This window comes from Salmo salar, chromosome 06 (genome assembly GCF_965601325.2).
Source record: "Salmo salar chromosome 06, fSalSal1, whole genome shotgun sequence".
NCBI classification, from domain to species: domain Eukaryota; kingdom Metazoa; phylum Chordata; class Actinopteri; order Salmoniformes; family Salmonidae; genus Salmo; species Salmo salar.
The window spans coordinates 91553820-91576461 of NC_138296.1; positions in this window are offsets into that span (position 1 = coordinate 91553820).

Below are 22642 nucleotides of genomic sequence, written 5' to 3' on the forward strand. Positions count from 1 at the left end.
TTTATGAAAGAGGGAACATGTAAGAGACAAACAGAGGAGAAGAAAGGAACGAGGGAGGAGAAGAGAGAGGAAGAAATAAAATATAAAGTTGAATATTCATGTGCTTGGGGATCGTCTGAGAGAACCATGACGCCAAAGCTCCTTCTCTTCAATAAACCAGCTCCCACCCACCTATCTATAGACCTCCAGCCCCTCTCCAACCCTCCCCCCTGTTAAACTAATCCTCATCCCCAGTTCAGTGCCTGGGCTGTGGGGACTGATCATGGCTCTCTCCCCTGTAGCCTGTGGGGCTCCAGAGCACTGACGCTAACTCTGTGTGTAATAGGATCAGGGCCCAGAGGAGCCAGGAGGCCTCAGGAAAGCACTGCTGTGGTGATGATTTGGGGCTCCTCTCTGATATGTCAGTCTGTGAGAGTTTGGGAGGGAATGAAACGCAGTCACAAACACACACATACTCTCTCTCTCTCTCTCTCTCTCTCTCTCTCTCTCTCTCTCTCTCTCTCACACACATGTAGACTATACACAGAACTTCACACATATGATAAATAAATGCACAAAAGTTTATATTTGACAGGACCACAAACCTATTAACATGTTGACACTCAGTTGAGGTGTTGGCATGAGGTTGTCACACACTCCCAAGTGCAGTTAGTACGAGTTGACCATATTCATCCCTTCTGGCTTGTCCTGTCTCACCACTGACCATGGTGTCTGAGAGGACACATTATCGTGTTGCCACCATATTCAGGAAGAGAAACGTCCATTTCCGAAGTGTTCCTGTAACAATAGATATACACCGAGTGTACAAAACATTAGGAACACCTGTTCTTTCCATGACATAGACTGACCAGGTGAATCCAGGTGAGAGTTATTGATTATTGATGTCACTTATTTAAATACACTTCAAATCAGTGTAGATGAAGGGGAGGAGACAGGTTACAGAAGGATTTTTAAGCATTGAGACAACTGAGACATGGATTGTGTATGTGTGCCATTCAGAGGGTGAATGGGCCAGACAAATTAACGGGGTATGGTAGGTGCCAGGCGTACTGTTTTGAGTGTTTCAAGAACTGCAACGCTGCTGGGTTTTTCATGCTCAACAGTTTTCCGTGTGTGTCAAGAATGGTCAACAACACAAAGGGCATCCAGCCAACTTGACACAACTGTGGGAAGCATTGGAGTCAACATGGGGCCAACATCCCTGTGGAACGCTTTTCAACACCTTGTAGAGTCCAAATTGAGGCTTTTCTGAGGGCAAAAAGGGGGTGCAACTCAATATTAGGAAGGTGTTCCTAATGTTTTGTACACTCAGTGTCGGTGGGTGGATGTGTGTCACAAATAAGTAGTGCTAAGTGATTAGTGCTTTTTGAGGTCAGTTCGGTTTAAGTTTGTTTAAAAAAAATGTATCAACGTTTTTGATTTCAGTTTCACTTATTAACCATCATATAAAATGTCAGCTGTTGTGTATATTACATTCATTTTATTTGAATGACTTTAATATTTAGTTCACAAGTCATCATCTCATCTCTATAGAGCTGCTGTTTGTCAAAATCACTATTTTAGTAGTTCTTCAAAGTAAATAAGGCATAATACTATGACTGCTGAATACCATCTATCAGTCACTAAGGTGATGTATTTTCACGTAGAGATACCTCGCCAAGCAACAGCTGCTTTCTATATTCCCATCACCATTGCACATTCTTCTGTCTCTACCATCGCAAGCCTAAAAGAAACACAGACCGGACAAGTAGAGGTGCAATGGATTATGGTCATTGTAGTTAATTCCCACGTTTTATGCGCTAAACTATGTTGAATATTGGCCCTGTTGGAAACTACTACTCCCTACTACATTGCACTATCTAATTCATCTTTAGAGGAACTGTGCAATGTGTAAATTGAGATGTGTAAACAGTCAATTAGTCAGGGGTGGAAAAAGTAACCAATTGTCATGGTTGAGTAAAAGCAAAGATACCTTAATAGAAATTGACTCAAGTAAAAGTGAAAGTAACACAGTAAAATACTACTTGAGTAAAAGTCTAAAAGTATTTGGTTTTAAATGTATCAAAAGTATAAATAATTTCAAGTTCCTTATAATAAGCAAACCAGATGGCAATATTGTTATATATTATTTTCATTTACAAATAGCCAGGGGAACACTTCAACACTCAGACATCATTTACAAACCAAGCATTTGTGTTTAGTGAGTCTGCCAGATCAGAGGCAGTAGGGAAGACCAGGGATGTTCTCTTGATAAGTATGTGAATTAGACAATATTCCTGTCCTGCTATGCATTCAAAATATAACGAGTACTTTTGGGTGTCAGAGACAATGTACTGAGTAAAAAGTACATATTTTCTTTAGGAATGTAGTGGAGTAAAAATAGAAGTCAAAAATATAAATAGTAAAGTACAGATACCGGAGAAAACTACTTAAGTAGTACTTTAAAGTATTTTTACAGAACTACTTTACACCACTGCAATTAGTATTTTTTTTATTTTTTAAGTGATATTTCGGTTAATTGATCAACACTATAACCAAGTAAAAATAAATCACAAGAAGCTACTCTGTATTTACAGCTGCTGTAGGGCTCAGCTTTTAGAAAGAGAATATCAATAGAGTGTACAAAGCTGTCATCTAGACAAAGGGTGGCTATTTGATGAATCTGAAATATAAAATATATTTTGATTTGTTAAACACTTTTTTGGTTACTACATGATTCCATATGTGTTATTTCATAGTTTTGAGGTGTTCTAAAACTTTTGACCGGTAGTGTAGATCATCTTTTTATTTACCTGTATTTTATTTTACCAGGTAAGTTCACTGAGAACACATTCTCATTTATACCAACTGTAACGGTCTTCGTCGTCCTCGGATGAAGGGGAAGAGAAATCAGACCAAAATGCAGCATGGTAAGTGTTCGTCATTTTAATGTAAAACTGAACACTAATGTGACAAGCAAAACAAAAGAACAACCGAACAGTTCCGTCAGGTGCGAAACACTAAACAGAAAATATCTACCCACAAAACCCAAAGGAAAACAGGCTGCCTAAGTATGGCTCCCAATCAGCAACAGCGATATACAGCTGTCCCTGATTGAGAGCCATACCCGCCGAAACAAAGAAATACCAAACATAGAAAAAAGGACATAGAATGCAAAACATAGAACAATACCCCAAAACACAAAACAAACACACCCCTGCCACGCCCTGACCAAACTACAATAACAAGTAACCCCTTAAACTGGTCAGGACATGACACCAACGTCCTGGAGAATAGTTACAGGGGAGAGGAGGGGGATGAATGAGCCAATTGGAAGCTGGGGATGATTAGGTGACCATAATGGTATGAGGGCCAGATTGGGAATGTAGCCAGGACACCAGGGTTAACACCCCTACTCTTAAGATAAATACCATGGGATCTTTAGTGACCACAGAGAGTCAGGACACCCGTTTAACGTCCCATCAGAGTTTGAGGCTACATCCCAAATAGCCTCCTAGTCCCTACACTGCACTTCCTTTTGACCATATCCCATAAGGCTCTGTACTGGAGATAGGTTGCCATTTGGGACGCAAGCTGAGAGTTGGTGTTAGGAATACAGGAAGTAATCTGAATTGAGCCTTTAGCTATCGGCAGTATGCCGGCTAGCTCGTCCACACAGGACCTAGTCTATCCCCAACTCAGAGACCCAGCTGGAGTATGAAAGCACAGCCACCAAACACTGAGCACCAAGCCATTGCTTTCAAATCCAGGGCTGGAATTCCTATTTATACACAAACTGCAAAGTAACGGGGATTTCTGAACACAAATGTCTGTGGGATTTGGGTTTTTGATAACTTTTATGCTTTTCCTAAGGGAATACTATGGAAGGAATATCTTGTGCTTCAGGACATCCAGGATATAGGCTATGTCTTATACAGCTCAAAATACAGAAATAAAAATGAAATTCAAAGTACATTTTTTTTCAGAGGTAGTCCTAAATCATCCATATTCCAGGCAGGGTCTCTCATCAGGTACAAACAGGCTACACACACACACACACACACACACACACACACACACACACACACACACACACACACACACACACACACACACACACACACACACACACACACACACACGTAGGCCTGCCTCATCCATTCTCTACTCAGGTGCCAGGCAGGTGTGAGACCAGATCATTATTATGGATGAAACAGTAATGGGTGAAATGGATGGTACCTGGAACTGATGCATAAAAGAGAAGACTGCAATCATACACACTGTAGATTACCCTAAACCTGTCCAGTCATACTGTAGACAATCCTAAACCTGTCCAGTCATACTGTAGACAACCCTAAACCTGTCCAGTCATACTGTAGACAATCCTAAACCTGTCCAGTCATACTGTAGACAACCCTAAACCTGTCCAGTCATACTGTAGACAACCCTAAACCTGTCCAGTCATACTGTAGACAACCCTAAACCTGTCCAGTCATACTGTAGACAATCCTAAACCTGTCCAGTCATACTGTAGACAACCCTAAACCTGTCCAGTCATACTGTAGACAATCCTAAACCTGTCCAGTCATACTGTAGACAACCCTAAACCTGTCCAGTCATACTGTAGACAATCCTAAACCTGTCCAGTCATACTGTAGACAACCCTAAACCTGTCCAGTCATACTGTAGACAACCCTAAACCTGTCCAGTCATACTGTAGACAACCCTAAACCTGTCCAGTCAATCAGTAGACAACCCTAAACCTGTCCAGTCATACTGTAGACAACTCTAAACCTGTCCAGTCATACTGTAGACAACCCTAAACCTGTCCAGTCAATCAGTAGACAACCCTAAACCTGTCCAGTCATACTGTAGACAACCCTAAACCTGTCCAGTCAATCTGTAGACAACCCTAAACCTGTCCAGACATAAGGTAGACAACCCTAAACCTGTCCAGTCATACTGCAGACAACCCCAAACCTGTCCAGTCATACTGTAGACAACCCTAAACCTGTCCAGTCATACTGTAGACAACCCTAAACCTGTCCAGTCATACTGTAGACAACCCTAAACCTGTCCAGTCAATCTGTAGACAACCCTAAACCTGTCCAGTCAATCTGTAGACAACCCTAAACCTGTCCAGTCATACTGTAGGGTGTGTGTGTGTGTGTGTGTGTGTGTGTGTGTGTGTGTGTGTGTGTGTGTGTGTGTGTGTGTGTGTGTGTGTGTGTGTGTGTGTGTGTAGCCTGTTTGTACCTGATGAGAGACCCTGCCTGGAATATGGATGATTTAGCACTACCTCTGAAAAAAAATGTACTTTGAATTTCATTTTTATTTCTGTGTTTTGAGCTGTATAAGACATAGCCTATATCCTGGATGTCCTGAAGCACAAGATATTCCTTCCATAGTATTCCCTTAGGAAAAGCATAAAAGTAATCAAAAACCCAAATCCCACAGACATTTGTGTTCAGAAATCCCCGTTACTTTGCAGTTTGTGTATAAATAGGAATTCCAGCCCTGGATTTGAAAGCAATGGCTTGGTGCTCAGTGTTTGGTGGCTGTGCTTTCATATTCCAGCTGGGTCTCTGAGTTGGGGACAGACTAGGTCCTGTGTGGACGAGCTAGCCGGCATACTGCCTATAGCTAAAGGCTCAATTCAGATTACTTCCTGTATTCCTACAGGACCCAGAGTCAGATTACTTCCTGTATTCTTATGGGACCCAGAGAGGTTGAGATGCAATTGAATCGCTGTTTGCCTGCAAGGTGAAATCCAACCACAAAATCACAAAGTTCTAACACCAACTCTCAGCCTGCGTCCCAAATGGTAACCAATCTCCAGTACAGAGCCTTATGGGATATGGTCAAAAGGAAGTGCAGTGTAGGGACTAGGAGGCTATTTGGGATGTAGCCTCAAACTCTGAAAGGACTCAATTGCGCTATGTAGGGTGCTGTCTTTCGGATGGGACGTTAAACGGGTGTCCTGACTCTCTGTGGTCACTAAAGATCCCATGGCACTTATCTTAAGAGTAGGGGTGTTAACCCTGGTGTCCTGGCTAAATTCCCAATCTGGCCCTCATACTATCATGGCCACCTAATCATCCCCAGCTTCCAATTGGCTCATTCATCCCCCTCCTCTCCCCTGTAACTATTCTCCAGGACGTTGGTGTAAATGAGAATGTGTTCTCAGTGAACTTACCTGGTTAAATAAAAAACAGATAATTAACAAAATGATCTACACTACCGGTGAAAAGTTTTTGAACACCTCAAAACTATGAAATTACACATATGGAATCATATAGTAACCAAAAAAGTGTTAAACAAATCAAAATATATTTTACATTTGAGATTCTTCAAATAGCCACCCTTTGCATAGATGACAGCTTTGCACACCCTTGGCATTCTCTCAACCAGCTTCATGAGGTAGTCACCTGGAATGCATTTCAATTAACAGGTGTGCCTTCTTAAAAGTTAATTTGTGGAATTTATTTCCTTCGTAAAGCATTTAAGCCAATCAGTTGTGTTGTGACAAGGTAGGGGTGGTATACAGAAGATAGCACTCTATGGTAAAAGACCAACTCCATATTATGGCAAGAACAGCTCAATTAAGCAAAGAGAAAGATAGTCCATCATTAGTTTAAGACATGAAGGCCAGTCAATACGGAACATTTCAAGAATTTTGAAAGTTTCCTCAAGTGCAGTCGCAAAAACCATCAAGCGCTATGATGAAACTGGCTCTCATGAGGACCACCACAGGGAAGAAAGACCTTGAGTTACCTCTGCTGCAGAGGAAAAGTTCAGTAGAGTTACCAGCCTCAGAAATTGCAGCCCAAATAAATGCTTCACAGTGTTCAAGTAACAGGCACATCTCAACATCAGCTGTTCCGAGGAAACTGTGTGAATCAGGCCTTCATGGTCGAATTGCTGCAAAGAAACCACTACTAAAGGACACCAATAAGAAGAAGAGACTTGGTTGGGCCAATAAATACGAGCATGGGACATTAGACTGTTGGAAATTTGTCCTTTGGTCTGGAGTCCAAATTTGAGATTTTTGTTTCCAACCGCTGTGTCTTTGTGAGACACGGTGTGGTTGAACGGATTATCTCCGCATGTGTATTTCTCACCGTGAAGCATGGAGAAGATGTTTAGGTGTGGGGGTGCTTTGCTGGTGACACTCTCAATGATTTATTTCGAATTCAAGGCACACTTAACCTGTTGGGGGTAGGGGGCAGTATTTGCACGGCCGGATAAAAAACGTACCCGATTTAATCTGGTTATTACTACTGCCCAGAAACTAGAATATGCATATAATGATTGGCTTTGGATAGAAAAGACCCTAAAGTTTCTACAACTGTTTGAATGGTGTCTGTGAGTATAACAGAACCCATATGGCAGGCAAAAACCTGAGAAGATTCCTTACAGGAAGGGGCCTGTCTGACAACTTCTTGGGCTTCTTGACTCTCTTTATTGAAAACTGAGGATCTCTGCTGTAACGTGACACTTCCTACGGCTCTCATAGGCTCTCAGAAGGCAGGAAAAAGCTGAATGATGTCTTTGCAGCCCCTGGCTGAAAAACATTAGCGCCTTTGGTAAGTGGTCTATCAGAGGACAATGAGACTGAGGCGCGTGCACGAGGCGACCCCATGTTTTTATTTTCTCTCTCTTTGAACGTAAACACGGTTTCCCGGTCGGAATATTATCGCTTTTTTACGAGAAAAATGGCATAAAAATTGATTTTAAACAGCGGTTGACATGCTTCGAAGTACGGTAATGGAATATTTAGAATTTTTTTGTCACGAAACGCATCGGGCGCGTCACCCTTCTTTACCCTTCGGATAGTGTCTTGAACGCACAAACAAAACAGAGGATATTTGAACATAACTATGGATTATTTTGAACCAAACCAACATTTGTTATTGAAGTAGAAGTCCTGGGAGTGCATTCTTACGAAGAACAGCAAAGGTAATCAAACTTTTCTAATAGTAAATCTGACTTTGGTGAGGGCTAAACTTGGTGGGTGTCTAAATAGCTAGCCCGTGATGGCTGGGCTATCTACTCAGAATATTGCAAAATGTGCTTTCACCGAAAAGCTATTTTAAAATCGGACATAGCGATTGCATAAAGGAGTTCTGTATCTATAATTCTTAAAATAATTGTTATGTTTTTTGTGAACGTTTATCGTGAGTAATTTAGTAAAGTTTGCGGTGGGTATGCTAGTTCTGAACGTCACATGCTAATGTAAAAAGCTGGTTTTTGATATAAATATGAACTTGATTGAACAAAACATGCATGTATTGTATAACATATTGTCCTAGGATTGTCATCTGATGAAGATCATCAAAGGTTAGTGCTGCATTTAGCTGTGGGTTTATGTGACATTATATGGTAGCTTGAAAAATGGGTGTCTGATTATTTCTGGCTGGGTACTCTGCTGACATAATCTAATGTTTTGCTTTCGCTGTAAAGCCTTTTTGAAATCGGACAGTGTGGTTAGATTGACGAGATTGACGAGAGTCTTGTCTTTAAAATGGTGTAATGGTGTAAAATAGTAAAATAGTCATATGTTTGAGAAATTGAAGTAATAGCATTTCTAAGGTATTTGAATAACGCGCCACGAGATTCCACTGGCTGTTGAGTAGGTGGGACGATTTCGTCCCACCTAGCCCAGAGAGGTTAACCAACATGGCTACCACAGCATTCTGCAGCGATACGCAATCCATATGGTTTGGGCTTAGTGGGACTATAATTAGTTTTTTAACTGGAAAATGACTCAACACACCTCCAGGATGTGTAAGGTCTATTTTACCACGAAGGTTAGTGATGGAGTGCTGCATCAGATGACCGGCCTCCACAATCCCCCGACCTCAACCCAATTGAGATGGTTTGGGATGAGTCAGACTGCAGAGTGAAGGAAAAGCAGCTAACAAGTGCTCAGCATATGTGGGAACTCCTTCAAGACTGTTGGAAAAGCATTCCAGGTGAAGCTGGTTGAGAGAACGCCAAGAGTGTGCAAGGCCAAGGGTGGGTATTTGATAAATTACAAATATAAAATACATTTTGATTTATTGAATCCTTTTTTGGTTACTACATGATTCCATATGTGTTATTTCATAGTTTTGATGTCTTCACTATTATTCTACAATGTAGAAAATTGTAAAAATAAAGAAAAACCCTTGAATGAGTAGGTGTTCTAAAACTTTTGACCGGTAGTGTTTATCTCTCTCAACCATCCATACGATTGGACAGTGAGACGTCAACTAAAGCAGCTAATTAGCAGGCATTCAAAGCCTAGAAAGCTTCTATCTGATGACTTCATAACTTCTGTCTGATGACTTCATAACTTCTGATGACTTCATAACGTCTGTCTGATGACTTCATAACTTCTGATGACTTCATAACTTCTATCTGATGACTTCATAACTTCTGTCTGATGACATAACTTCTATCTGATGACTTCATAACTTCTGACATCATAACTTCTGTCTGATGACTTCATAACTTCTATCTGACGACTTCATAATTTCTATCTGATGACTTCATAACTTCTGATGAATTCATAACTTCTGACAACTTCATAACTTCTATCTGTTGACTTCATAACTTCTGATGACTTCATAATTTCTATCTGATGACTTCATAACTGCTATCTGATGACTTCATAACTGCTATCTGACGACTTCATAACTTCTATCTGACGACTTCATAACTTCTATCTGATGACTTCATAACTTCTATTTGACAACTTCAACTCCTCCCACAGCTCTTTCAACTAAACTCTAACATTTCCTTATACGAACACACACACACCAATCAAAATCCCTCTACTATGGGAATCGTTTCAGCCACTTGTTGGTCCAATTAATTTCTTACTTTAAACGTTTTAGGAACATAGATAATGACACGGTTTCGATGAACGAAAGTCTTTATTTATTAGCTGGCGGAGTGGTTTAAAAACACTCTGCCTGTGTCCCAAACGGCTGTGTCTCAAACGGTTGTGTCCCAAACGGTTGTGTACCAAACGGTTGTGTCCCAAATGCCTGTGTCCCAAAGTGTGCGTCCCAAATGTGTGCGTCCCAAATAACTGCGTCCCAAACGCCTGTGTCTCATATTTCTGTGTCCCAAACGGCTGCGTCCCAAACGCCTGTGTCCCAAATGCCTGTGTCCCAAATGTGTTCATCCCAAATGCCTGCGTCCCAAATATCTGCGTCCCAAATAACTCCGTCCCAAATGGAAGTAGCGCACTAGTATAAAAGCGAATATGGTGCCATGTGGGATGCAGATTCTTTAATTGCTCGCTATGAAGGCAGGGACCTGCACTTACAGGAGCGATCAAGAGAGAAGGAGGAAAGGAGGAAGAGAGGGATAGAGACAGGAGGAAGAAAGTGATAGAGAGAGGAGGAAGAGAGGTCTAGAGAGAGGAGGAAGACAGGGGTAGAGAGAGGAGGAAGACAGGGCTAGAGAGAGGAGGAAGACAGGGGTAGAAGCTTTTACGGCTGACAGGGTTATTTTTAAGACAGGAAACAAAGCAGCATGAAAGAGAGGAAGGCTAGTTAGAGACTTTCAGAAGTCGTAGCTGTCTCGACATGAATCAGGGATGAGGTACAGCAGGCAATGAATGGAAAATGGGGAAATTGTTGATGTTTGATTGATTTATTAATTTATTGATTGGTTATATTTCTTAAATCTACTGTAAGTATACACATAAATACATATTTCATCAGATTGATTACCTCCTACGTTATGACTGATGTCAAGCATAACTTCTACAAGTTTAACAGAACCTACAACCGTATAATCAATTAATTGACCCATGATATGCATAGCATCCTTTTTGTGTAACCAATGTGAAATGGCTAGCGGGGTGTGTGCTAATAGTGTTTCAATCGGTGACGTCACTCACTCTGAGACCTTGAAGTAGTTGTTTCCCTTGCTCTGCAAGGGCTGTGGCTTTTGTGGAGTGATGGGTAACGATGCTTCGTGGGAGGCAGTTGTTGATGTGAGCAGAGGAGCCCAGGTAGGGGCGAGGAGAGGGACGGAAGCTATACTGTTATATTTGCTTGGGAGAGAAACCATTTCCAAAATATAGTAATCTACTACAGAGTTTTTTGGAAGTCCTGTTTGAACTATGTTTGTCCGACGGCCATTGAAAAGAGAACAGAGCAGTACAAAATCTACTAACCATCTCTCAGACCACAGAACCATTGTTGGAGAAACATTTTACCCTTCACATAGCTGGGATAAGGAACCGCTGCATGCAGCTGCTAAAACATTTAGGCTACTTTTCTACCCCATGATTTAGGCTACTTTCCTACCCCATGATATACGCTTTTCTACTGCTGTGTCTGATAAATATAACTGTCCAGCCCCATACTATCTATGACCATAACAGTGATGTCCACTTAGACATACTAGTACCTTAATACCCAGATTGAACTTCATTACAAGGATGCACCTCAAATGGTACCCTATTCCCTATAGAGTGTAATACTTTTTACCAGAGCCCTGGTCGAATGTAGTGCACTATATAGTGAACAGTGTTGGTAACACGTTACAAAAGTAACCTGTTTCGTAATCAGATTACTTTTATGAGTAATGGAGTAAAGTAACTTGTAACTTAGTCAGATTACTTTTATGAGTAACAGTGTAAAGTAACTTGTTACGTAATCAGATTACTTTTATGGGTAACGGAGTAAAGTAACTTGTTATGTAATCAGATTACTTTTATGGGTAACGGAGTAAAGTAACTTGTTATGTAATCAGATGACTTTTATGGGTAACGGAGTAAAGTAACTTGTTATGTAATCAGATTACTTTTATGAGTGATAGAGTAAAGTAACGCATTACTTTATCAAATTGGGTATTATTATTATTACAATTACTACTTTTTCCTATCAATGCGCTACTTTCAGAATCATATCTCTTCCATGATCCGATCTCGACTTATTTAGTTTATTTCCTTATTTAGTTTTTGAGCGAGTGAAGAAAAGCTGTTTGGAGAAATGTCATGACAGCTGCAGTTCACTGAAATGTATACTGAGTGCACCTCTGATCTTTGCCATTGATCGCTTCTGTCATAGATAAAGCCCATTAAAGGACTTTCCCGTCTAGTGGAAAGTATGGCCTATATACATATCTATGGGTGCATGTACAGCGCCTTCAGAAAGTATTCATACCCCTTGATTTACTCCACATTTTGTTGTTTTACAGCCTGAATTCAAAATGGATTAAATATAAAAACATGTCTCACCCATCTACATACAATACCCCATAACATGTTTTTTGAAATTGTTGCTAATTTATTGAAAATAAAATACAGAAATATTTACATACCACTGAGTCAATACATGTTAGAATCACCTTTGACAGTGATTACAGCTCAGAGTCTTTGTGGGTAAGTCTCAAATTGTTTTATTTAACCTTTATTTAAACTTGTCTAGTCAGTTAAGAACAAATTCTTATTTAATATGGCGTCCGAGAGAACACTGGGCAAATTGTGCACTGCCCAAAAGGGGTCTCCAAACCACAGCTGGTTGTGATACAGCCTGGATTTGAACCAGGGTGTCATTAGTGATGCTTCAAATACTGAGATGCAGTGCCTTAGACCACTGCCCCACTCGTGAGCCCCAAGCTCTAAAAGGTTTCCACACCTGGATTGTCCAATATTTGAACATACGTTTATTTTTTTTTAATTCTTCAAGCTCTGTCAAGTTGGTTGTTGATCATTGCAAGACAGCCATTTCAAGTCTTGCCATTTTAAGTCAAAACTGTAACTAGGCCACTCAGGAACATTCAATTTCTTCTTGGTAAGCAACTCCAGTGTTGATTTAGCCTTGTGTTTTAGGTTATTGTCCTGCTGAAAGGTGAATTCATCTCCCAGTGTCTGTTGGAAAGCAGACTGTAACAGTTTATCCTCTAGAATTTTGTTTCTTTTTATCCTAAAAAACTCCCTAGTCCTTGCCGATGACAAGCATACCCATAATATGATGAGGCCAACACCATGTGATGGGTTGTGTTGGATTTGACCCAAACATTACGCTTTGTATTCAGGACATGAAGTTAATTTCTTTGCCATATTTTATGCAGTTTTGGAATATTTTTTTTCTGTACAGGCTTCCATCTTTTCACTTTGTCATTTAGGTTAGTATTGTGGAGTAACTACAATGTTATTGATCCATCCTCAGTTTTCTCCTATCACAGCAATTAAACTCTGTAACTGTTTTAAAGTCACCATTGGCCTCCCTGAGCGGTTTCATTATTACAGGCAACTGAGTTAGGAAGGATGCCTGTATCTTTGTAGTGACTGAGTGTATTGATACACCCAGGGGCGAAAATCTGATATCAACTTTGGAGGGGACAATTACATTAAATTTTCTCAAGAGCAATTCCTGAGGGGGACACCAAAAGTAGTGCTGTAACACATAGCCTACATTGTAATATGGTAAATGTATATTGAGGAACCAAAGAAATAAGGTGTTTGCCGTACTCCTAACTACCGGTACCCAAAACTACATAACTAATCACAACAGCAATACCATTGCCTTTAACAAATCTTAGTTCAGTCACCAGTTTAAGTTGAGAGTGGGGGTATCCATGGCATTTTCCAATTATGTTCCTATTTTACAAGTAAAAAAAATTGAGAACCTTTCATAATGTTGCCAAACAAAGACTCAACAAACTTACCTGAGACTCCCTGTCTCTGCCAGTCTGTCCCTGCATATCTGTCCCCAACTCTGCTGTCTGTGTGCCATCTGTTGCCTGCTCTGCCTAATGACATCATTGTGAAACATTTCCATTAGAATTTATTTCTTTCTTATGACATTTTATCAACTAGTCTTTCAGATATTAGGCTACTAGGGTTCTTACTTTGTGTTTTGGTGTACTGAAAAATACTCTGATGTCCGTCTTTTATTTTGCCATTTTTCTACCTGGCTGGCTGGCTACACACACACACAGTAGGAGATGGGCTTCTATCATCTTATCTTTTATCATTCTATTTGGGCTTTGATCTAAAAGGTAGCTAGCAAATGTGAAACGGATTAAAATGACAAGAGTTGACAGCTGTATGAGTTCACCATTTACACAACATATGCTGCAACCTTTTGTAATTTTAATAGTTTGTTTCATATTGGCTGGCTTCCAACAATAGCTGAATTTGCAAAGCTAGCGAGCACCAATTCCGTTTCAGTGGTGTTTGCTATAATCTTTGCTACCCGGTTTAAATGAAGGTGAAATAAAATAAATAAATAAAAGTTCCCTTGCGACAATTTAGCTTTTGCAACGAGACCATTAAATATATTTAAGACAATGGTAGAAGAGAGTGTAGTTCTGTTCAGTTTGGACTTCAGTTTATCGCTAACCTTATCACAGGGACTTTGAAGCACTAACTTACATCATCTGCATGCTGATCTTGGAATAAATTGACGATAGCAAAGATTCCATCTTTGACGAGGCCACATAAATGGAATAGGTACTAGCTAGCTTAATAGTTAATATTTGCGCGCTAGCTCTGCATATTCAGCTAGTGTGTGTGCGCGATTGACTGGATTAACCTCACGTCAGTTACGTTCATTGAGTGCCTTTCAGACAGTGGATACCACCCCTCTGTTACCTTGCCAAATAAGGAACTGGCAGTGGATCAAACAATTGTGAGGCAAAGGGTGGGGGGGTCATAATCTTTTGAAACTTAAAAATGCGCTATTAAGTGTCTATAATCAGCACTATTGCTTTCATTGTGTATTATTAATATTATTTAAATTACATAGTTATGTTTCAGTGATATATTGGGGGGGACAAATCATATTTTTCCCAGGATGGGGGGGTCGTGTTTTACTCTTGGACTTATTTAGGCTTGCTATAACAAAGGGGTTGAAAACTTATTGACACAAGACATTTCAGGTTTAAATTTTTTATTAATTTGTAAAAATGTCTAAAAACGAAATTCCACTTTGACATTAGGGGGTGTTTGTGTAGGCCAGTGACACACAATATCAAGTTAATCAAATTTAAATTCAGGCTGAAACACAATTAAATGTGGAATATTTTCTGAAGGAACTGGTATCTCGACGGATAGATTTTGATTTAAAACATAGGAAATCTATACAGATATTTGGCTTAAAGTTTTATTTGTATTTATTTTATTTTACCTTTATTTAACCAGGTAGGCAAGTTGAGAACAAGGTCTCATTTACAATTGCGACCTGGCCAAGATAAAGCAAGCAGTTTGACACATACAACAACACAGAGTTACACATGGAGTAAAACAAACATACAGTCAATAATATAGTAGAAAAATAAGTCTATATACAAAGTGAGCAAATGAGGTGAGATAAGGGAGGAAAAGGCAAAAAAGGCCATGGTGGCGAAGTAAATACAATACACCAAGTAAAACACTGGAATGGTAGATTTGCAGTGGAAGATTGTGCAAAGTAGAAATAGAAATAATGGGGTGCAAAGGAGCAAAATAAATAAATACATTTATTAATACAGTAGGGGAAGAGGTAGTTGTTTGGGCTAAATTATAGATGGGCTATGTACAGGTGCAGTGATCTGTGAGCTGCTCTGACAGCTGGTGCTTAAAGCTAGTGAGGGAGATAAGTGTTTCCAGTTTTAGAGATTTTAGTAGTTCGTTCCAGTCATTGGCAGCAGAGAACTGGAAGGAGAGGCGGCCGAAGGAGGAATTGGCTTTGGGGGTGACCAGAGAGATATACCTGCTGGAGCGCGTGCTACAGGTGGGTGCTGCTATGGTGACCAGCGAGCTGAGATAAGGGGGAACTTTACCTAGCAGGGTCTTATAGATGACCTGGATCCAGTGGATTTGGCGACGAGTATGAAGTGAGGGCCAGCCAACGAGAGCGTACAGGTCATAGTGGTGGGAAGTATATGGGGGTTTGGTGACAACATGGATGGCACTGTGATAGACTGCATCCAATTTATTGAGTAGGGTATTGGAGGCTATTTTGTAAATGACATTGCCGAAGTCGAGGATCGGTAGGATGGTCAGTTTTACAAGGGTATGTTTGGCAGCATGAGTGAAAGATGCTTTATTGTGAAATAGGAAGCCAATTCTAGATTTAACTTTGGATTGGAGATGTTTGATGTGAGTCTGGAAGGAGAGTTTACAGTCTAACCAGACACCTAGGTATTTGTAGTTGTCCACATATTCTAAGTCAGAACCGTCCAGAGTAGTGATGCTGGATGGGCGGGCAGGTGCAGGCAGTGATCGGTTGAAGAGCATGCATTTAGTTTTACTTGCGTTTAAGAGCAGTTGGAGGCCACGGAAGGAGAGTTGTATGGCATTGAAGCTCGTCTGGAGGGTAGTTAACACAGTGTCCAAAGAAGGGCCAGAAGTATACAGAATGGTGTTGTCTGCGTAGAGGTGGATCAGAGACTCACCAGCAGCAAGAGCGACATCATTGATGTATACAGAGAAAAGAGTCGGCCCAAGAATTGAACCCTGTGGCACCCCCATAGAGACTGCCAGAGGCCCGGACAACAGGCCTCCGATTTGACACACTGAACTCTATCAGAGAAGTAGTTGGTGAACCAGGCGAGGCAATCATTTGAGAAACCAAGGCTGTTAAGTCTGCCGATGAGGATGTGGTGATTGACATAGTCCAAAGCCTTGGCCAGGTCAATGAATACGGCTGCACAGTATTGTTTCTTATCGATGGTGGTTAAGATATCGTTTAGGACCTTGAGCGTGGCTGAGGCGCACCCATGACCAGCTCTGAAACCAGATTGCATAGCGGAGAAGGTGCGGTGGGATTCGAAATGGTCAGTAATCTGTTTGTTGACTTGGCTTTCGAAGACTTTAGAGAGGCAGGGTAGGATAGATATAGGTCTGTTGCAGTTTGGGTCAAGAGTGTCCACCCCTTTGAAGATGGGGATGACCGCAGCTGCTTTCCAATCTTTGGGAATCTCAGACGACACGAAAGAGAGGTTGAACAGGCTAGTAATAGGGGTTGCAACAATTTCGGCAGATCATTTTCGAAAGAAAGGATCCAGATTGTCTAGCCCGGCTGATTTGTAGGGGTCCAGATTTTGCAGCTCTTTCAGAACATCAGTTGACTGGATTTGGGAGAAGGAGAAATGGGGAAGGCTTGGGCGAGTAGCTGTCTTGGGTGCTGTGCTGTTGACCGGGGTAGGGGTAGCCAGGTGGAAAGTATACAGTGCATTTGGAAAGTATTCAGACCACTTGACTTTTTCAAAAAACAAAATGTTGCAATCTACATCACAATACCCGATAATGACATCACAATACCCGATAATGAAAAAGTGAAAACAGGTTTTTAGAAATGTTTTCACATTTATTAAAAATAGAAACAGAAATACCTTATTTCCATAAGTATTCAGACCCTTTGCTATGAAACTTGAAATTGAGGTGCATCCTGTTTCCATGTATAATCCTTGAGATGTTTCTACAACTTGATTGGAGTCCACCTGTGGTAAATTCAATTGATTGGGTATGATTTGGACAGGTACACACCTGTCTATATAAGGTCCCACAGTTGACAGTGCATGTCAGAGCAAAAATCAAGCCATGAGATCAAAGGAATTGACCGAAGAGCTCTGAGACAGGATTGTGTCAAGGCACAGATCTGTGGAAGGGTACCAAAACAATTCTGCAGCATTGAAGGTCCCCAAAAACTTTTGACAATGCATGTCATTCCGCCTACCAATAGAGAGTAATAGTACTAAGGGAAAGGATGGAGGAAATGGAGACTGTGCTTGAACCTGAAAGAGCGGCAAGTGAAGTGTGTGATAATGAACGGAAAATAGTGTAGTAATGATGTAGTAGAAGACAAGGACCTGTCCCATAATGCATTTCTTATTGGTTTGCGTTTTTTATACAAGGAGATTCATTTGGGAAATCCATTTTTAATATTGAAGACTGTGAAGAAAGCAGTGGGAAAGGTGGATTCAATCAATGTGACTGAAAGTGGCCTTCTTTTGGTTAATTGTGTTGATGAAGAACAAAAGAAGAAGCTACACTGGATCTGGCTAAATTGTCCACGTCAGAAGCAACATGTATTGATCTTCGGAGCAGGCCGCCTGCCAAAGGAGTTATAGCTGGAGTCTCATTGGATATAGATAATGAGTACCTTAGTCATAAAATCCCAGGAGTGGTCAGTGCACGTTGCCTGAACCGTATGATAAATGGAAGGAAAGAGAGAAGCCTGTCGATTATTATTGTTGTTTGAGGAGACTGAATATGTGAAGCTCAGATATGTGAAGTATGAGGTGAAAGCATTTGTGTCTAAACCATTACAATGTGGAAATTGTCAAACGTTAAATGTTTGCAGACAAGAGAAGTATGAAATGGAAGAATATGTGAATGGAAAATGGTGCAAATGTGGCAGGGAACATACTCCACTGATCTCCTATGTGGAGGCGGTGAAGAGAGTCGAAAGGGCAACAGTGTTGAAGACATGGCAGTGAATGCATTGCAACCAGTTGGTAGTGTTATAAGTCAGTTGGGTGATCTGGATACACTCATTGTGAAGAAGGTGGATTTTGTGTTATTTATAGCCACAGTGATTAATTATACAGCACAAGTGTCTAAGAATTCCAAGAAGCTGGATATGATTATATCTGCAGCCGAGAAGTTTTGGGGGCTCCAAGACTTCAAGGCAGAAGCATGACAAAGACTTTTGTCGCTAGGAAATGTCTCGCCCTCACAGGAGGATTCAGAGCCTGTGTTGGGACCTGATTAGAATGAGTTTTTTTTTACAGAAAAGCAGGTTGATTTTGTTTAGTTAATTTCTTTTTTTGGTCATTTTATTTATTTTTGCCCAAATGTTTTGATCCATATTATCCACCCAAACACTAGGTGGCATAATACCATAGAAGAAGAAGAAGAATTGCGAAAAAATGTTTTTTTTTCAAATGTAATACAAAAAAATTACAGAAATGCCTTATTTACATAAGTATTCAGACCCTTTGCTATGACACTTAAAATTGAGCTCAGATACATCCTGTTTCCATTGATCATCCTCAAGATGTTTCTACAACTTGATTGATTGTGGTAAATTCAATTGATTGGACATGATTTAGAAAGGCACACACCTGTTTAAATAAGGTCCCACAGTTGAGAGTGTATGTCAGAGTAAAAACCAAGCCATGAGGTCGAAGGATTTGGGGAACGGTACCAAAAAATGTCTGCAGCATTGAAGATCCCCAAGAACACAGTGGCCTCCATCAATCTTAAATGGAAGAAGTTTGGAACCACTAAGACTCCTCCCAGAGCTGGCCGCCCGGCCAACCTGAGCAATCAGAGGAGAAGGGCCTTGGTCAGGGAGGTGACCAAGAACCAGATGGTCACTCTGACAGAGCTCTAGAGTTCCTCTGTGGAGATGGGAGAATCTTCTAAAAGGAAAACCATCTCTGCAACACTCCACCAAATCAGGCTTTTATGGTAGAGTGGCCAGACGGAAGCCACTCCTCAGTAAAAGGCACATGACAGCCTGCTTGGAGTTTGCCAAAAGGCACCTAAACACTCTCAGATCATGAGAAACACGATTCTCTGGTCTGATGAAACTAAGATTGAACTCTTTGGCCTGAATGTCAAGAATCATGTCTGGAGGAAAAATTGCACCATCCCTCCAATGAAGCATGGTGGTGGCAGCATCATACTGCGGGGATTTTATTCTGTGGCAGAGACTGGGAGACTAGTCAGGATCGAGGGAAAGATGAACGGAGCAAAGTACAGAGAGATCCTAGATGAAAACCTGCTCCAGAATAATCAGGACCTCAGACTGGGGGTAAAGGTTCACCTTCCAACAGGACAACGACCTTAAACACACAGCCAAGACAACTCAGCAGTGGCTTTGGGAGAAGTCTCTGAACGTCCTTGAGTGGCCCAGCAAGAGCCCGGACTTGAACCTGATTGAACATCTCTGGAGAGACCTGAAAATTGCAGTGCAGCAACATTACCATCCAACCTGACAGAGCTTGAGAGGATCTGCAGAGAAGAATGGGAGAAACCCCCCAAATACATGTGTGCCAAGCTTGTAGTGTCTTACTCAAGAAGACTCAAGGCTGTAATCGCTGCCAGAGGTGCTTGAACAAAGTACTGAGTAAATGGTCTGAGTACTTATGTAAATGTAATATTTTATTTTCAAAAATGTATAAATAAAGATCTTTTTGCTTTGTTATTATGTGGTATTTTGTGTAGATTGAGGATGGGAAAAAACTATTGAATACATTTTCAATACATTTTAGAATAATGCTGTAAAGTAACAAAATGTGTTTTGAAATTCACTTTTTCATTATCGGGTATTGTGTGTAGATTGCAACATTTTTGTTTTTGAAAAAGTCAAGGGGTCTGAATACTTTCCGAATGCACTGTATATGGCTAATTATTAACCAGCCACATATACAGCGCAGCGCAAGAAAGCAGCACAGAAAACCGCACAGGAAAGCAGCACAGAAAAGAGGCACAGGAAAACAGTACAGGAAAGCAGCACAGGAAAGCAGCACAGGAAAGCAGCACACAGGAAAGCAGTACAGGAAAGCAGTACAGGAAAGCAGCACAGGAAAGCAGTACAGGAAAGCAGCACAGGAAAGCAGCACAGGAAAGCAGTACAGGAAAGCAGCACAGGAAAGCAGTACAGGAAAGCAGCACAGGAAAGCAGCACAGGAAAGCAGCACAGGAAATGATGAAAGGAGAAACTAGAGATCAAACTTGCCTATCTTATCTTTCCAATCCTATCTTTCGTAGGGCCTTGCTCCCTCCGACAGTCAAATCAACGTTAAGAGTTTGAGATTTTATTTATGTAAGTAACGCAAAGTGACATAACTAAATCAATCCAATTGTATTTGTCAAATGCTTGATAAACAACAGGTGTAGACTAACAGTAGCGCCAAAGGGGATGGCTGCCATTTTTACGGGCTCCTAACCAACTGTTATTTTGTTTGTTTTTTCAAATTGTTTGTAACTTATTTTTGTACTTGAAGTTGTTACTTCCGTCTCTCAGAAGCCGAAAAGAGCTTGTGATTACTCACCTCGAACTGGACAAAGATTTTTTTTAATTAATGGGTCCGATGGGAAAGATATACTGCTCTCTGGAGACTAGGCCCAAATCCCCTTATTTTGCTTGGGAGAAGGTGCTTGTTAGGATTCGTAGGCAAGTGAGTAAATCGCCGTTACCATCACTTCTATTGGCCAATCACTGGAGAATAAACTGGATGATCTATGGTCGAGACTATCCTACCAACGGGACATTAAAAACTGTAATATCTTAAGTTTCACAGAATCGTGGCTGAAAGACGACACGGATAATATAGAGCTGGCTGGCTTTTTCGTGCATCGGCAGGACAGAACAGCTACGTCTGGTAAGATGAGGGGTGGGGGTGTGTGTCTATTTGTCAATAACAATTGGTGCACAATGTCTAATATTAAAGAAGTCTCGAGGTATTGCTCGCCTGAGGTAGAGTACCTCATGATAAGCTGTAGACTGCATTATCTACCAAGAGAGTTCTTATCTATAGTATTCGTGGCCATCTTTTTACCACCACAATCCGATGCTGGCACTAAGATCGCACTCAACCAGCTGTATAAGGCCATAAGCAAAGAAGAAAATGCTCATCCAGAAGCGGCACTCCTAGTGGAACTTTAATGCAGGCAAACTTATATCAGTTTTTAAAATTGTATTTCATCTTTTTTTAACTAGGCAAGTCAGATAAGAACAAATTCTTATTTCAAATGACTGCCTACCCCTGCCAAAACCTAACCTGTACTACACTGGGAAAATTGTGTGCCACCCTAGGGGACTCCCAATCACGGCTGGTTGTGATACAGCCTGGAATCAAACCAGGGTCTGTAGTGATGCCTAGCACTGAGATGCAGTGCCTTAGACTGCTGCGCCACTTGGGAGCCCAATTACCTAATTTCTACCAGCCTGTCACATGTGCAACCAGAGAAAAAATACTCTAGAGCACCTTTACTCAAATCAAATCAAATGTTTTATTTGTCACATATGCCGAATACAACATGTGTAGACCTTACCGTGAAACGCTTACTTACAAGCCCTTAATCAACAATGTAGTTCAAGAACTAGAGTTGAGAAAATATTGACTAAATAAAGTTCCTTGGTGTCCACATCACCAACAAACTATCATGGTCAAAACACACCAAGACAGTCGTGAAGAGCGCACGACAACACCTTTTCCCCCCAGGAGACTGAAAAGATTTAGCATAGGTCCTCAGATCCTCAAAAAGTTCTACAGCTGCTCCTGACCGGTTGCATCCCCGCCTGGTATGGCAACTGCTTGGCATCCGACCATAAGGAGCTACAGAGGGTAGCGCGTACGGACCAGGCCAAGCTTCCTGCCATCCAGGACCTATATACTAGGCGGTGTTAGAGGAAGGCCCAAAAAATGGTTAAAGCTTCCAGTTCCCCAAGTCATAGATTGTTCTCCCTGCTACCGCACGGCAAGCTGTACCAGAACACAAAGTCTAGGTCCAAAAATCTTCTTAACAGCTTCTTCCCCATATTTAAATTCATCAAATGGCCACCCGGACTATTTACATTGACACGTCCCCCCTATTTTTACACTGCTGCTACTCGCTGTTTATTATCTATGCATAGTCATTTTACCCCAACCTAAATGTACAAACTACCTCAACTAACCTATACCCCCGCACATTGACCAGTTACACTCTATA